General features: G+C 56.2%; 1 pseudogene; it reads left to right on the top strand.

Annotated features, from left to right (window-relative positions):
* Positions 1–8,703: 8,703 nt before the first annotated feature.
* On the top strand, positions 8,704–11,037 carry LOC146724767 (large subunit ribosomal RNA; annotated as a pseudogene).
* The last annotated feature ends 5,401 nt before the right edge of the window (positions 11,038–16,438 follow it).

Below are 16,438 nucleotides of genomic sequence, written 5' to 3'. Positions count from 1 at the left end.
TATTCGGCCAAAGATTTTTGACAAGACGCGGACCATGAAGAGTGCCGCTCCACGTATTTTGATTCGAAACCGCGAACATGCCTAACGGTTGACCGGCGGCGTTAATCGGCGCGCGTTGCTCGGGTATCGGACTAGGGTTCGGTCGCAGGACGCGGTTCGGAGGCGGATTTCAAGTCCCTCACGTGGACGTGCCGATGCCATCGACCTCGGTCGTCCTTCAGGTCCACGATGACGGGGGAGATGATGCGTCTGATCGTCAACGGGCCACCAAATCTTGGTGCTAGTTTGGCATTAAAGCCGCGCTCTTTGTTCGATAACGGGTGCTCCTTTTTCCATACTCGGTCTCCAACTTGTGGACGCCAGTCGCGTCGACGTAAATCGTAGTTTCGCTGTTGATGTTGGAAGGCGCGGGCCAGGTTGATTCTGACAATTTCGTAGGCGTCTTCGAGTCGACGTCGAACTGTTTCAGGAGCGTTGCTGGTCGTTGCCGGGCGGCGGTCGTCGGGATGCGGTGATTGTAACTCCCGGCCGTACATCAGAAAGGCCGGGGTGTATCCCGTGGATTCTTGTCGTGCGGTATTGAAAGCGAACTGGAGCTGGGGAATGTGTTCATCCCAACGGCGATGTCGGCCTTCCACATATTGCGCCACCATGGTCTTTATGGTGCGGTTGGCTCGCTCGACCGGGTTGCACTGCGGTGCGTAGGCGGGGGCGGTTCTATGCTTGATCCCGAAGGATCGTAGTAATCCCTCGAGCTGGTGCGATCTCAACTGAGTCCCGTTATCAGAGACGATGGTGTCCGGGCAGCCGTGACGATATATAATACGTCCAGCTACTTCTCGTGTGACGTTGGCGGCGGTGGCTTGGCGGAGCGGCGTCATCTCTATCCATTTGGAGAATCGATCCTGCATGGTCAGCAGCCAGGTATGGCCACTGGTCGATCGTGGCAGTGGTCCGACCAGATCAATGGAGACCTGTTGCCACGGGTGCGTGACGTTGGTGGCTCGAAGTTTCCCGGCCGGCAAGGTTTGTGCGGCCTTGTGGGTGGCGCAGTTTCGGCAGTCACGGACGTATCGAGTGACGTCGCGGAACATTCCTGGCCAATAATATAAGCGCGCTACTCGTGCGATGGTCTTCGCAATGCCAAAGTGTCCGGCGGTCGGGTCGTCATGCAGTCGGTGCAGTATTTCCGCGCGCTGGGGCTTCGGGACGCACCGTTTCCATTGCTCCTCGCTTGGCGAGTCGTGGAAGTTGAGATCATGCAGGATGTGTCGATGCAACTGTCGGTTCTGGATGCGGTAGTCCGCATGTTCGGCCGGGTGTTGTTGTACCTGGTGATAAAGGCGGCGGTACCATTGACAGTCTGGAGCGGCTTGTATGACACAGGCCTCGGGTTGACGAGAGAGAGCGTCGGCCACGATGTTCAGTTTTCCTTTACGATACCGGATGTCATAGTCGTACTGCTGAAGCTCGAATACCCATCTCCCTAGGCGACCGGTGGGAGCTTCCAGTCTCTGCAGCCATCGAAGTGACTGGTGATCGGTGACAACCGTGAAGTGATAACCCTCCAGATAGTCGCGCATTCGACGGATTCCCCACACTACCGCCAGACATTCTAGCTCTGTAGCGCTGTAGTTCCTTTCTGCGCTATTTAGTGTACGGCTGGCGTAGGCAATGACGCGTTCGCCTTCGGATAGTTCTTGGGTGAGCACGGCACCTAGCCCACACGTGCTGGCGTCGGTCTGGAGGGTGAATGGTCGGCTGAAATCGGGACAAGCAAGAACTGGTGCGGTGGTGAGCGCCCGCTTCAGCTCGTCGAAAGCCTTTTCTTCTTCTGGTCCCCACGCAAAACGTGCTCTTTTTTGGGTCAAGCGTGTCAACGGTGCGGCGGTGGTGGAGAAGTCTGGTACAAAACGGCGGTACCAGGAGGCGACGCCGAGGAATTGGCGCACTTGACGTACGGTTGTCGGGGTCGTCCACGCGGCTACCGCGCTGACCTTGTCTGGGTCAGTTCGAATGCCGTCTTTGTCCACTATATGCCCCAAATATTTGAGACGGCTGCAACAGAAGTGGCACTTCTGTGGGTTAAGGCGGAGGCGCGCTTGTCTCAACCGTCTGAAGACCTCGGCCAAATGTTCCATATGGGTCTCCAGTGACGAGCTGACTACGATGATGTCGTCGAGGTAGACCAATACGTGTGGCTCGAGTTCCGGGCCGAGGACACTATCCAGCAACCGCTGGAACGTGGCCGGTGCCGAATGTAACCCAAAAGGCATGACTTTAAATTGGTAGAGTCCTCGCCCAGGAATTGTAAAGGCGGTGGCTGGACGGCTGACCGGATCTAGTGGCACCTGCCAATATCCGTCCTTTAAGTCTAGTGTTGAAAGGTACTGGGCCCCTCGGAGCTTATCGAGGGTAGCGAGGATGTGCGGCAGTGGGTAGGCATCTTTGTCGGAGGCTTGATTCAACTTGCGGAAATCGATACAAAATCGGTGTCCTCCATCCTTCTTCTTGACGAGGACTACGGGGGAACTCCAGGCGCTGTTGGACGGTTCGATCACTCCGGCTTCCAACATTTTATTCACCTCGCTATCAATGACGGCCTGCATGGCCGGATTACGGGGTCGGTATCTCTGCTTTATTGGGGCTCCAGGCCGCAATCTGATCTGGTGTTTGGTGCGATCGGTGGGCCCCTGCACGGACTCAAATAACCGGAGTTCGGTATCCAAGAACTGCCGGAAACGCTGGTCTTCCTCTGGTGAGCGTGGGGAGATTCCGGCGGACAGTTTGCCGTAGACAGACGCCACCTGGACCGGAGCCGTCCTCCCTGGTCGGTTGGATGGAGGAGGCGGCAGCGTAATGCGTAACCGAGCCCATAGGTCGACTCCGATTAGTACCTCGCTGCTGAGGTTATCCAGGACCTGGAAGCGGTGGCGGACAGAGCGAGGACCGACTCGGATGGCGAAGCGGATCGAACCGGAGGTGGGTGCCTTGGAGCCGTCGGCTAAGTTGACCGGTTCTTCGGACGGCTGGATCTGGAGGCCGCGATCAGACAAGCGTTTGGCCATGGCGGCGTTCACAAACGACACTTCGGATCCGGAATCGAGAAGTGCCCAGGTGTTGAATCGATGAATCTGGACTGGTAAATGCGGCCGCGGTGTGTACTCTATCTGGACGCGGGTCGGACGATGGCCGCCTCGTTTCCGACCCGCCGGTCGTTTTCCGTCGGAGGGTGGCAGTCTCGCGTTAGGACGCCATCCTTCCCGCACTGCGAGCAGAACTTCCGTGCTGGGCGGCGACAGTCGAGTCGTGTGTGCCCTCGCTGTTTGCATCGCCAACAGCAACTCGCACGGTCATAGGTAGTGGCGGCAAGATTCGCCTCGGTGGACCGTAATGTTTCGCGGCGTTGTTCTTGGCGACGCCGGTGGATTTCCTCCCACTCGGCGGCACGACTGCATAGCGCGGAAACGGAGTGCAGTTCGTCCAATCGAACGTATAGCTGGAGTTCCGGGTCGGCGTTTTCGTATAATTGCTCGAGCCGTTCCTGGCTAGTGTAGCCGCCAGCCCGACGCATCATTGTCTGTACGGCGGTAGCGTATCGCGTAAACGCCTCTCCTGGCTTCTGTCGCCGGCCTTGTATTTCCCGTCGTAATTGTCGTTTGTACCCGGGTGATAGATACTGGGCCAAGAAATCCTTTCGGAACCCGGCCCATGTGGACCACTGTTCTCTGGTGTTTCGCCACCACAGAAGGGCGTCGCCCTTTAACAGCTCGGACAGACCGGTGAGAAGATTGTGGTCTTCCAGACCATAGGCCACACTGAGTTCCTCCAGATGCTCGAGGAAAGCGAGGGGGTCCTTACCATCAAAATGGCATCCCCATTTGCGTATCTGGTTGAGGGCCTTAGCCGGGTCGGCTTCTGGTGGTTCGGGGGTTCCGCGTGCACTCCGGTAACGTTCTTCGCGGCTAAGCGGTGCGTGGAGCGTTTCGGCCGCTCCGGTGTTTGACTGATTGGCCATTACGTGGTCTCTTATGCGGCGGCGGAGGTCGATTAATCTCCCTTCTGGGTCTAGATCGCGGGTGGCGAGGTATCGGACGGCTTCCTCTTTATCTAGGCGGTAGATCCACCCAAGCATGTGGATTGCAAACCGGAGTCTCAGACGGTCGAGTCAGGTCCCTGTTCGGGCGCCATGTAACGTCAACTTCCACGACTCGCCAAGCGAGGAGCAATGGAAACAGTGCGTCCCGAAGCCCCAGCGCGCGGAAATACTGCACCGACTGCATGACGACCCGACCGCCGGACACTTTGGCATTGCGAAGACCATCGCACGAGTAGCGCGCTTATATTATTGGCCAGGAATGTTCCGCGACGTCACTCGATACGTCCGTGACTGCCGAAACTGCGCCACCCACAAGGCCGCACAAACCTTGCCGGCCGGGAAACTTCGAGCCACCAACGTCACGCACCCGTGGCAACAGGTCTCCATTGATCTGGTCGGACCACTGCCACGATCGACCAGTGGCCATACCTGGCTGCTGACCATGCAGGATCGATTCTCCAAATGGATAGAGATGACGCCGCTCCGCCAAGCCACCGCCGCCAACGTCACACGAGAAGTAGCTGGACGTATTATATATCGTCACGGCTGCCCGGACACCATCGTCTCTGATAACGGGACTCAGTTGAGATCGCACCAGCTCGAGGGATTACTACGATCCTTCGGGATCAAGCATAGAACCGCCCCCGCCTACGCACCGCAGTGCAACCCGGTCGAGCGAGCCAACCGCACCATAAAGACCATGGTGGCGCAATATGTGGAAGGCCGACATCGCCGTTGGGATGAACACATTCCCCAGCTCCAGTTCGCTTTCAATACCGCACGACAAGAATCCACGGGATACACCCCGGCCTTTCTGATGTACGGCCGGGAGTTACAATCACCGCATCCCGACGACCGCCGCCCGGCAACGACCAGCAACGCTCCTGAAACAGTTCGACGTCGACTCGAAGACGCCTACGAAATTGTCAGAATCAACCTGGCCCGCGCCTTCCAACATCAACAGCGAAACTACGATTTACGTCGACGCGACTGGCGTCCACAAGTTGGAGACCGAGTATGGAAAAAGGAGCACCCGTTATCGAACAAAGAGCGCGGCTTTAATGCCAAACTAGCACCAAGATTTGGTGGCCCGTTGACGATCAGACGCATCATCTCCCCCGTCATCGTGGACCTGAAGGACGACCGAGGTCGATGGCATCGGCACGTCCACGTGAGGGACTTGAAATCCGCCTCCGAACCGCGTCCTGCGACCGAACCCTAGTCCGATACCCGAGCAACGCGCGCCGATTAACGCCGCCGGTCAACCGTTAGGCATGTTCGCGGTTTCGAATCAAAATACGTGGAGCGGCACTCTTCATGGTCCGCGTCTTGTCAAAAATCTTTGGCCGAATACCGGGAACGACATTCTTCATGGTCCGCGCTTTGCCACCCGGTCCCGAACCGAGAGCGGCACTCTTCATGGTCCGCGCTTTTCCACCCGGTCCCGCACCGGGAGCGGCACTCTTCATGGTCCGCGTCCAGATCACCGAGGGGTATAAAGAACGGGCACCCTTGGGTCGGAACTCATCCCGTCACGATGGAAACATCAAACGAAGAAGCAAACCAGCGCTCAAAGGAAAATCCGTCCGTTTCCGGACGAAATCTGCCCGTTTCCGGGCGAACCACCCGGCCAGTACCGGGAATAGGGACCCGCATCCAGCGGTCCGACGCCAAGCAGCGACGTCGGGACTTGGTGCTCTTGGAGGCACCTCCGCCTCCCCCGGGCAGACGCCGACCTATCCCGGTGAACACCCGGCATCGACGACCACCGGTCCTCTCCGACTCCCCGGCCTCCACCGTCGCCGGCGTCACCAGGCCCACGACGACACCAGCCAGCGTACGCCAGCCCGCTCGACCATCCGCGAACCGATCGGTTCCCTCAACCGGCACCCGCCGACACACGCCATCCGCTGTCGCACCGCCAGCCACCACGCGCCAGTCAGCGACGCCTGACGAAGCGGACCAGCCAGCGCATCGCGCCAACACAGGCCAACAGGTGCGATCCCTTGTCGCGCCACCAGCCAGGGAGCCACCCCAACCGGCACCACGCCGACCTCCAACCGGCCAGGCCCCACCAGTGCCAGCACCACGCCCGGGACCGCCACGACCCATCCAGGTCACTCTGGGGGATGGCCAAACCGTCGACATACCGTACCACGCCGCCACCATCTCACGGCGGTATAAGGTACGCACCCCGACGGGCCGGTGGATCATCAGATTCGACCGACGAGGAAGACCGCGAACGATCCGTCGAATAGCCACCCCCCCCTAGAAAAGGAGGGTGATGTGACGACCCGATTAGCCGTCACTAGTCGCCCGCGCTCGTGTAAACGGCCCCTTTCGGGGCCACCACACGAATACGTTGGGAATCCGCCTTTTCGCCCCCACCCGTCACTCGACCCCCTCCAAGCTAGTCTTAGAGTGGGGTGGCCGACGGGTATAAAGAGCGGCGCAGCCGAGACTTCGACACCAGTCCCGTCCTGGTCCCTCGAGCGTACTCAGGGATCACTCCTCAACTCCCACACTCCAACTCACCCCGGCTTCCAACATTTTATTCACCTCGCTATCAATGACGGCCTGCATGGCCGGATTACGGGGTCGGTATCTCTGCTTTATTGGGGCTCCAGGCCGCAATCTGATCTGGTGTTTGGTGCGATCGGTGGGCCCCTGCACGGACTCAAATAACCGGAGTTCGGTATCCAAGAACTGCCGGAAACGCTGGTCTTCCTCTGGTGAGCGTGGGGAGATTCCGGCGGACAGTTTGCCGTAGACAGACGCCACCTGGACCGGAGCCGTCCTCCCTGGTCGGTTGGATGGAGGAGGCGGCAGCGTAATGCGTAACCGAGCCCATAGGTCGACTCCGATTAGTACCTCGCTGCTGAGGTTATCCAGGACCTGGAAGCGGTGGCGGACAGAGCGAGGACCGACTCGGATGGCGAAGCGGATCGAACCGGAGGTGGGTGCCTTGGAGCCGTCGGCTAAGTTGACCGGTTCTTCGGACGGCTGGATCTGGAGGCCGCGATCAGACAAGCGTTTGGCCATGGCGGCGTTCACAAACGACACTTCGGATCCGGAATCGAGAAGTGCCCAGGTGTTGAATCGGTGAATCTGGACTGGTAAATGCGGCCGCGGTGTGTACTCTATCTGGACGCGGGTCGGACGATGGCCGCCTCGTTTCCGACCCGCCGGTCGTTTTCCGTCGGAGGGTGGCAGTCTCGCGTTAGGACGCCATCCTTCCCGCACTGCGAGCAGAACTTCCGTGCTGGGCGGCGACAGTCGAGTCGTGTGTGCCCTCGCTGTTTGCATCGCCAACAGCAACTCGCACGGTCATAGGTAGTGGCGGCAAGATTCGCCTCGGTGGACCGTAATGTTTCGCGGCGTTGTTCTTGGCGACGCCGGTGGATTTCCTCCCACTCGGCGGCACGACTGCATAGCGCGGAAACGGAGTGCAGTTCGTCCAATCGAACGTATAGCTGGAGTTCCGGGTCGGCGTTTTCGTATAATTGCTCGAGCCGTTCCTGGCTAGTGTAGCCGCCAGCCCGACGCATCATTGTCTGTACGGCGGTAGCGTATCGCGTAAACGCCTCTCCTGGCTTCTGTCGCCGGCCTTGTATTTCCCGTCGTAATTGTCGTTTGTACCCGGGTGATAGATACTGGGCCAAGAAATCCTTTCGGAACCCGGCCCATGTGGACCACTGTTCTCCCGTGATTCAGACCATTATACACAGCACAGTATAATCGGACGAAACGCGACCAGATGATACAGACGCGTACACGACTTATTGCTAGGATTGACAGATAGAAATATTACGGACGAGACGCGACCAGATTATACGGACGCGGACACGACTTATTGCTAGGATTGACGGATAGAAATATTACGGACGAGACGCGACCAGATTATACGGACGCGGACACGACTTATTGCTAGGATTGACGGATAGAAATATTACGGACGAGACGCGACCAGATTATACGGACGCGGACACGACTTATTGCTAGAGTTTCCAACGCGGACACGCGTACGGGCGCCCTGAGAAGGGCGAGCTCCGTCGGGCGCCGGTGACTTTCAGGTAGGACCCGGTGACCGAGGACGCTCGGCCTGCACGACGAGAACGCTCGTCGGCCGGGGTGATTTACGGACAGGACCCGGTGACCGAGGACGCTCGGCCTGCACGACGAGAACGCTCGTCGGCCGGGGTGATTTACGGACAGGACCCGGTGACCGAGAACGCTCGGCCTGCACGACGAGAACGCTCGGGGTGAGTTGGAGTGTGGGAGTTGAGGAGTGATCCCTGAGTACGCTCGAGGGACCAGGACGGGACTGGTGTCGAAGTCTCGGCTGCGCCGCTCTTTATACCCGTCGGCCACCCCACTCTAAGACTAGCTTGGAGGGGGTCGAGTGACGGGTGGGGGCGAAAAGGCGGATTCCCAACGTATTCGTGTGGTGGCCCCGAAAGGGGCCGTTTACACGAGCGCGGGTGACTAGTGACGGCTAATCGGGTCGTCACAATATTATAGAGGAGAGACGACGATGAGCGACGCGGAGGAGGCAAACGGCTACGAAAACTCACTATGCGACGACCTCAGAGCAGGCGAGATTACCCGCTGAATTTAAGCATATTATTAAGCGGAGGAAAAGAAACTAACCAGGATTTCCTTAGTAGCGGCGAGCGAACAGGAAAGAGCCCAGCACCGAATCCCGCGGTTCCGCCGCAGGGAAATGTGGTGTTTGGGAGGATCCGCTTATCCCGAGGTGCCGCGTCGCGTCCAAGTCCATCTTGAATGGGGCCACTTATCCGTAGAGGGTGCCAGGCCCGTAGCGACCGGTGCGCGCCTCGGGAGGATCTCTCCTTAGAGTCGGGTTGCTTGAGAGTGCAGCTCTAAGTGGGTGGTAAACTCCATCTAAGGCTAAATACGACCACGAGACCGATAGCGAACAAGTACCGTGAGGGAAAGTTGAAAAGAACTTTGAAGAGAGAGTTCAAGAGTACGTGAAACCGTTCAGGGGTAAACCTAAGAAACCCAAAAGATCGAACGGGGAGATTCATCGTCAGCGGCGCTGGCTTTCGCGTCGGTCGGCGATGTCCCGCGGAGTCCTTGCGGCTCGCGCGCGGGCACGCTACCGTGCGCCGATGTCCGGCGCTCGTCGTCGTGCACTTCTCCCCAAGTAGAACGTCGCGACCCGCTGGGTGTCGGTCTACGGCCCGGGTGCGGTGTCTGTCAGCGTCGCCGGTAAAACGGCACGCGACAAACCCTCGGTCGCCCGGCCGGCTGCTCGGCGGTACGCGCAAGGTATCAGGCCGCACTATTCACGGTGCGTCGAGACCGTCGCAAGCGCGCGCCACGGTACTCGGAGGTTACGGACTTCGCGCCGTCCCCGGTCCTGGCCCGCTGTTGGTTACAGTACGGTACACCTTCGACAGGCCTGCGAACGTCTCCCGCGGTCTCGCGGGAGACCGATACCGGTCGGCGACGCTACTGCTTTGGGTACTCTTAGGACCCGTCTTGAAACACGGACCAAGGAGTCTAACATGTACGCGAGTCATTGGGACTTGTCGCGAGACCTAAAGGCGTAATGAAAGTGAAGGTCGGCCCTGGCCGTCGACCTAGGGAGGATGGGCCGCGTCGCGATGCGGCCTCGCACTCCCGGGGCGTCTCGTTCTCATCGCGAGAAGAGGCGCACCCAGAGCGTACACGTTGGGACCCGAAAGATGGTGAACTATGCCTGGTCAGGACGAAGTCAGGGGAAACCCTGATGGAGGTCCGTAGCGATTCTGACGTGCAAATCGATCGTCGGAACTGGGTATAGGGGCGAAAGACTAATCGAACCATCTAGTAGCTGGTTCCCTCCGAAGTTTCCCTCAGGATAGCTGGCACTCGGCCGTTCCGCACGGAACGCGCGCGAGTCTCATCTGGTAAAGCGAATGATTAGAGGCCTTGGGGCCGAAACGACCTCAACCTATTCTCAAACTTTAAATGGGTGAGATCTCTGGCTTTCTTGAATTATGAAGCCACGAGCATCTTCGGATCAGAGTGCCAAGTGGGCCATTTTTGGTAAGCAGAACTGGCGCTGTGGGATGAACCAAACGCAGAGTTAAGGCGCCCAACTTCGACGCTCATGGTACACCATGAAAGGCGTTGGTTGCTTAAGACAGCAGGACGGTGGCCATGGAAGTCGGAATCCGCTAAGGAGTGTGTAACAACTCACCTGCCGAAGCAACTAGCCTGAAAATGGATGGCGCTGAAGCGTCGAGCCTATACTCTGCCGTCAGCGGCAAGTGGGGCGGCAACCGGGAGCGGGCGTTAGTCTTCTCTCGCGTCGTCACGAAGCCCTGACGAGTAGGAGGGTCGCGACGGTGAGCGCAGAAGGGTCTGGGCGCGAGCCTGCCTGGAGCCGCCGTCGGTGCAGATCTTGGTGGTAGTAGCAAATACTCCAGCGAGGCCCTGGAGGACTGACGTGGAGAAGGGTTTCGTGTGAACAGCCGTTGCACACGAGTCAGTCGATCCTAAGCCCTAGGAGAAATCCTATGTCAATGACGGCGTACAATATACTCGAGTGTCGAGAAATAATAATAAATATTATACGAAAGACACACGCCCGTCGGGCGAAAGGGAATCCGGTTCCTATTCCGGAACCCGGCAGCGGAACCGCATACAATTCGGGCCCTCGTAAGAGTGTTCGTCGGGGTAACCCAAAATGACCTGGAGACGCCGTCGGGAGATCCGGGAAGAGTTTTCTTTTCTGTATAAGCGTTCGAGTTCCCTGGAAACCTCTAGCAGGGAGATAGGGTTTGGAACGCGAAGAGCACCGCAGTTGCGGCGGTGTCCGGATCTTCCCCTCGGACCTTGAAAATCCAGGAGAGGGCCACGTGGAGGTGTCGCGCCGGTTCGTACCCATATCCGCAGCAGGTCTCCAAGGTAAAGAGCCTCTAGTCGATAGAATAATGTAGGTAAGGGAAGTCGGCAAATTGGATCCGTAACTTCGGAATAAGGATTGGCTCTGAGGAGCGGGGCGTGTCGGGCTTGGTCGGGAAGCGGGTCTGGCTGACGTGCCGGGCCTGGGCGAGGTGAACGGTCGGCGTTCTCGCGCCGGTCCCGGGATCCGAGCTCGGTCCCGTGCCTTGGCCTCCCGCGGATCTTCCTTGCTGCGAGGCTTCCGTGGCGGCGCGAGCCGTCGTGGTCGTCCTCTTCGGCCGCCATTCAACGCTCAGCTCAGAACTGGCACGGACTAGGGGAATCCGACTGTCTAATTAAAACAAAGCATTGCGATGGCCCTCGCGGGTGTTGACGCAATGTGATTTCTGCCCAGTGCTCTGAATGTCAACGTGAAGAAATTCAAGCAAGCGCGGGTAAACGGCGGGAGTAACTATGACTCTCTTAAGGACTCCGTCCGGGCGACCGGCGGATCCATGTGCCATCCCCACCTCCTCGTGGTGAGAGTCGGGCAACGCTGGCGAAAATTTCGACCGGCGGCCAACGGGGCTCTGGCTTGGCGGGGCGCTTGCGCTTGCTTGGGTTCGTAAGGTTGCCAGCCCCTCGAGCCGACATACGACAGGCACTTCAAAGGAAAAAGGATATTCTCTCCGGCGGCAGCCTCGGGCCGCCGGTCCTGTCGTGCATTCGTCCTCCTCTCCAGAACCCAGCCCTGGTCCTTCGCGACAGCTTCCCGCTGCGGCTCGTCGTCGACAACCGCCCTCGGCTGTCCCTGCCCCTGAGTCCCCGCATGCCTTGCCGTACCCGTGCCCTCATTGCAATCGCGCGTTCAGCACCAAGAACGGACTCGGTCTTTATCGCCGTCGGGCGCACGAGGCCATATACAACGAGGAAATTAACGTCGAGAGGGTGAAGCGCCAGTGGAGCGCTGAAGAACAGCGCATGATGGCGAGGGAAGAGGCCTTGGCGGTTTATCGAGGCGTTCGGTTTATCAACCAACATCTGCTCACCGTTGTTCCGAACCGCTCCCTTGATGCTATCAAGGGTATGCGGAAAAACGGTGGGTACCGACGCCTTGTTGCCGCCGCTCTGGAGAACCTGTCCGCCACGTCGGGAGATAGTTCTTTTCTTTCCGCTGGTGGATCCAGTCCTTCGGCCTCCCCTCAAGCGTCAGCCATCTCTCCGCGTGGGTCACCAGGCTCGCCTCCGCTTTCACCATCTTCTCCCGGCTGGGGCGATGCGTATGGCACATTTGCCGGCGCTATTCGAGCATTAGTCCCAGTCGTGGAAGCCATCCAGGGATGGAGTTCCCGCGTCCTGACTCAGATTGGGTTAGGAGTGCTGGATGGCCAGCGGAGTGTTGATGCCGTCGGCCCGTGGATCACTGGCGTATTCCCTCCGACTGTTTCTCGTTTGCGACCGCCTATGCGTCGCTTTGCTGCCAATCCGGGCAAGAAAGCGCGACGACGGGCGGAGTATGCGCGCGTGCAGCGCCTCTTCCGCTCGAACATGTCGCGTGTGGCCAAGGAGATGGGGCCGACCATGCAGGCGTGGTTCCGGATGTGCAGCGTATGTCTGCGCATTGGGGCCCGTTTGTTGCGCAGGCTTCCGTGCCTGTCGCTCCGGCTCCGCGAGTTCCATCAAAGCGTGAGCTGGGTGGCACGTGGGCACCGATCTCCTGCGAGGAGGTGGCAGCCATCAACTTGCCCCTCAACTCGGCTCCCGGATTGGACGGCATTAGCGTACGCTTATGGAGAGCGATGCCAGCGTCCATCAAAGCTCTCCTCTTCAACATCGTGCTGCATTGCGGAGGATTCCCAGTATCCATGCTGTGCTGGTGAGTCGGACGGTGTTCATACCCAAGAGGGGCGAGTGTGCTCTTCCGAGCGATTTCCGTCCAATCTCCATTACCTCCGTGGCTGTGAGGCATCTGCATAAAATCTTGGCCCAGAGGCTTCGCGAGTCCAAGCTTGTAGATCTTCGGCAGCGCTGTTTCGACGATGGGTGCGGCAAAAATGTCGCCGTCCTTGCGTCCTTGCTAATGGACGCCAGGTCCCGTCGTCGAGAACTACACGTTGCTTCGCTGGACTTCGCGAAAGCCTTTGATAGTGTCAGCCATGGGGCGATCACTAATTCCTTGGCTAGCTTGGGCTTGCCTCACGGCCTTATCGATTATATCGGGCGCATTTATGCGAACAGCAGCACGGTGTTTGAAGTGCGCGGTGTCAGGTCAGAGCTCTCTAAAGCGGGCAGAGGCGTCAGGCAGGGGGATCTACTGTCACCGGTGCTATTTTGCCTGGTGGTGGATGAGATCATAAGATCAATACCTGCCGACGTCGGATACCAGCTGGGAGAGCATTGTATAAACAGCATCGCTTATGCTGATGATGTTCTCCTATTCGCTGCCACCAAGTGGGGTCTTCAGACCGGCGTACATGGGAATAAAGATAGCCCATATAAATGCGCAAAGATCGCGAGCAGCAGCAGTAAACCTGGAACTAATTTTTAACGAACAAAACTTTGACATCCTCTGTATACAGAAACCTTACTCTTATAAGGGGAGAGTAAGAGGATATTCTGCGCCGGGCTTAAGGATCATTCAATCTGACAAAAAAGACGCATGGGTCGCCGCGGTGGTAAGAGAAGGAAAAATGGACGTCTTCCAAAACACAAGTATGGAAAACGACCATATCATGTGCTTCCAGGCTTGCGCGGGACAGGAACAGCTTTACATTATTAACATGTATTGCCAATTCTCTTTAGAAATAAAACCGTTCTTAGATGACCTAGACAATATCCTACAAAAACTCTCTGGGTGCAATATTATAGTAACCATGGACGCAAATGCCAGGTCGGACTGGTGGTTCTCCGACACCACAGACGAGAGAGGGAAGGAGCTGGAAGAATTCATCCTGTCGCACAACCTCTGCATAATGAATAAGCCAAATAACCCTAATACGTATTCGACGGAAAGGGGACAGTCGAATATAGACGTTACACTCGTCAGCGAAGGTCTGGCCAGTAAACTAAGAAACTGGAAGGTGGACACAGCGTGCACCACAAGTGACCATAATATTATTGCCTTCGAGATTGGGGACAAGACCCTAAGGAAGACGGAGTGGAGCATGCAAAATGGCTATAATCTGAAAAAAGCAAATTGGGACACCTTCGATGAATTGATTCAGGCACAATTTAACAAAAATTTTCTGAACAAATTGGAGAGCAGTAGAGCCAGCGAGGCAGCGCGGCTCTTCAATAAAACGTTACTTAAAATATGCGATAGATCTATTCCGAGAAGGAAATTGGCTAACCAAACGGTTCCGTGGTGGACCGAAGAGCTAAAAATACTTAGATCACACGCGAACAAAGCCAAAAAGCACCTCCTAAGAGCAAAGAGGTTAAATCTAGGAAACGTGAACGAATATGGGGAACTCTACAGAAGAACCAGAAATAAATATGTCTCGCTAATCAAGAAGGAGAAAACGGCTGCATGGAGAAGCTTTGTAACTAAGGCCGGAAATAAAGATCCCTGGAGTATCGTTTACAAAATAGTTCGCGATAAGATAAAAAAGCCGAACTATTTCTGCACCCTAACCCTGCCCTCGGGAAAGGAAACAAATAACTGGACGGAGACGATAAGTGCTTTTCTAGATAAATGCGTACCGCCAGACGATGTAGGCGGAGAAGGTAAAGTACACGCAGAAATAAAATCACAAAATAAAAGATATCGTAATAGTAATATGGAACAGGAAATCACGGAGGAGGAAGTGACGGTTGCCATCAAGAGGATCAAGAAGAATAAGGCCCCAGGAGCCGATGGCGTAAAAGGAGAGATGCTAAAGGCTGTATGGGCAAGCAACAAGGAAGTCATAAGACAAGTGCTAAATATTTGCCTAAGAGAAAAAACATTTCCCGAGGAATGGAGGATAGCTTCACTGCGCATAATATTAAAGGATAGCAAGAAGGACAGAAGCTTATTAAACTCATACAGACCTATTGCACTCTTACCAGTGTTTGCGAAGATCTTTGAGAGAATTTTGATTGGTAGAATCACTAGATGTTACAAGGAGACGGGCCTGGAGTGCAAGAATCAGTTTGGCTTTAAACCAGGGTGCTCCACAGAGGACGCTCTAATTGCCTTCAGAAACGGTCTGAACACTGACAAGAGATACGTAGTGGCCCTCTTTGTGGACATCGAAGGGGCCTTTGATAACCTTTGGTGGCCCGCTATTAAGAAAAAGCTGATCATGGCAAAATGTAGTAGCACTTTAATCAGAATTATCGACAAGTACTTTAGTAAAAGAAAAGTAGTGGTAAAATCTAATTTCAAGGAGGCCCATAAATATATGCAGAAGGGTTGCCCGCAAGGGTCAATCATAGGCCCAGCAATGTGGAATTTTTGCATGGATGCGTTACTGCAAGAGCTTACAACGATAAGCGATACAGAGACAATAGCGTACGCGGATGACCTAGCGACTTTAATACGAAAGAACTCGAGGCAAGAACTAGAAAGAACTGGCGCACGTGTCTTAAAAACTATCAATGAATGGTGTGTAATACATAAATTGAAAGTATCGGCGACAAAAACTACGGCACTTATGATGAAGGGCAAATTTGACAAAGAAAGGATGCCCAGGCTAAAAATCGAGCGGCAAAACATAAAATATGCTTCCGAAGTAAGATACCTTGGTGTCTTAATTGACAGCAAATTAAGCTTCATAGCACACGCAAGATACCTAAGAGACAAACTAGTCAAATTTATGATGCAAATCAGAAGAGTCGCAAGGGACGAGTGGGGGCTCAAAAAACATGTCCTGTGAATACTATACAAGGCAGTAGCAACCCCAATTACTACGTATGCGGCTGCGTTCTGGTTTGACAAGGTGTCACATGTATTAGTCAAAAGACACATTTTGGCGGCTCAGCGAGCGCTGCTCATAGTGCTCACGAAAGCATGTAGAACGACGTCGACTAGCGCCATGCAAGTAATAAGCGGAATAATGCCTTTAGACTTGGAAATTATCCAACAAGGAGTGAGTAATAAAATGAAAAGAAACTTGGACGTAGAATGGAATAACTATAGATATGAAGCGAAAGAAAACGTGAACGATAGAAATGTGGCCGCGAACGGACTTGGATGAATTTCTCGCTCGCCCGGCGAAAGCAACACGCCGCGAGCGAACTTGGAAAAAGCGGCTTGTGCGGCCGGAGGTGTCGCCCGCCAACGAAAGCAACACGCCGCGATCGGACTTTGGTTACGGGCGGCGCGTGCCACCGGAGGTGTCGCCCGCCAACGAATGCAACACACCGCGATCGGACTTGGGTTACGGGCGGCGCGTGCCGCCGGAGGTGTCGCCTGCCAACGAAAGCAACACGCCGCGATCGTACTTGGGTTACGGGCGG

Source organism: Nylanderia fulva, unplaced genomic scaffold (assembly GCF_048542155.1).
Source record: "Nylanderia fulva isolate GAGA-0341 unplaced genomic scaffold, ASM4854215v1 Scaffold1179, whole genome shotgun sequence".
In the NCBI taxonomy this organism is placed as follows: domain Eukaryota; kingdom Metazoa; phylum Arthropoda; class Insecta; order Hymenoptera; family Formicidae; genus Nylanderia; species Nylanderia fulva.
This window is presented reverse-complemented; position numbering and strand designations above follow the sequence as displayed.